The sequence below is a fragment of the Gallinula chloropus genome (assembly GCF_964237585.1).
Source record: "Gallinula chloropus genome assembly, chromosome: 1".
NCBI classification, from domain to species: Eukaryota; Metazoa; Chordata; class Aves; order Gruiformes; family Rallidae; genus Gallinula; species Gallinula chloropus.
In genome coordinates, this window is record NC_140085.1 from 82913320 (window position 1) to 82915102 (window position 1783).

The following is a 1783-nucleotide window of genomic DNA, read 5'->3' on the forward strand; positions in this document are numbered from 1 at the left end:
GCTAGACAGGGGAGAAAATATGTATTGAGAGGCTCAGGAGTCAAGACAGGGAGAGATCATTCTGCAATTAGTGTCATGGGCAAAACAGAGTCAACACAGAATAAAGAAAAAAAAAAAAACCCTCTCTAATTTATTACACTCACTCTCTCCATGGACTGCAGATGTGCTGCTAGAAGCTTACTCCAATGCAGGTCACAGCATCTTCCAAATGTCTTCACCTGGTCCAGTGTGGGGCCTCTGCACAGGCTGCAGGTGGGGTCTCTGCTCCCCATCATCTTCCATGGGCTGCAGGGGGACAGCCTGCTCCACCATGGTCTTCTCCATGGGCTGCAGGGGAATCTCTCTCTCTAGTGCCTGGAATGACTCTCTCCTCCCCTCCCCTCCCCTCCCCTCCCCTCCCCTCCCCTCCCCTCCCCTCCCCTCCCCTCCCCTCCCCTCCCTTCCCTTCCCCTTCTTTCCCCTCTCCCCTTCTTCACTGCCCTTGGTGTCTGCACAGTTTCTTACATATTCTCACTCCCTTTTCTGGTGGCAAAAAGTGGCCTTTTCTCCTAAATGTGATTCCCAGAGGCTAATGGGCTTGGGCTTGGTCAGAGGCAGGTCCAGCCTTCAGCCGGCTGGTGTTTGCTCTGTCAGGCCTGCAGAGAGCTTCTGGCTGCTTCTTGCAGAAGCCACCCCTGCAGCCCCCCTCCTCCATCAGAACCCAGCCACGCAAAACTACAACAGACATACAAATGCCCTCTCACCCTCTTCCCCACATTAAACACCATGCCCCATGTCAGAGTCTTACTCTAAACTCTGACCCCAGCTGACGAGGCTCCAAGCAGTACCTGGTTCACTGGGTTTCTTCAGGTTCAGGTCATTTCTGAAAGGAAACCTGCCACAGCCATAGTGCATGTGCCCAGGTCTCACAAGCATGGGTTGTCATCCTTCCCATTGGGAACAAGTACAGTTTTTTTTTCCTCCAGAACTGATCCATCTGAGCACTGTCCGAAGAAGGAAAACAAATACATTCTTCCATGTAAAGGGCCCCATAGTTCAGCCATCAGAGTCATCATTGTAATTGATTCATTCAGCCATCATTGTAACGTTTGCTGGCAAGCAACGCTCATGCTTCAAGACCTTACATCTCAGGGACACTGCTGCGAATCCCAGTTGAGGTATCAGTGCTTTTTGTGCTGTGCTGATAGAGAACTTTGACTTGTACCTCCGAAGGTTTGCTGCTGTTATAATTAACACAGGGAGTCCAAAGGCAGCTCAGTCGCTTACCTTCTCAGGAACCCAAGTCCAACACAGATGGAGCTTACATCAAAGGGACAGATCTGGGATGTATACTACTTTGATGAAGCATTCAAGACCTATGCTACCATCATGGGTGTCTACATACACCAGAGATGAAGGTTCAACAGAAGCACATGGTACCACAGCCTAATTGAGGGGAGACAGAGATATAATGTGGGCATCAGCTGTTCTTTAGGAGACAAAGGACAGGCTCTCCCAGGACTGCATGCTTACAGTAATTACCAGGTACACATCAAAGGCCTTTGTCCATCTCTACTGCCACCAGTGCTAGCAGCACAGAAAGCTGCACAGGAAGGTTTAAGGTGCTGGAGGGCAGCTCTGGATCTGTGTAGCCATGTGGGAAGCAGTAAGCACTTGCCTGGACTGACAAGATCGCTTCTAAATCATCCTGTCTGGAGGCTAGCAAGCCCTCAATGGTCTGGGGTGAGGTGACATTGCCCACCTGAATTTACAGTGTGCAGCTGTCAAGATCCATTTTTAACTC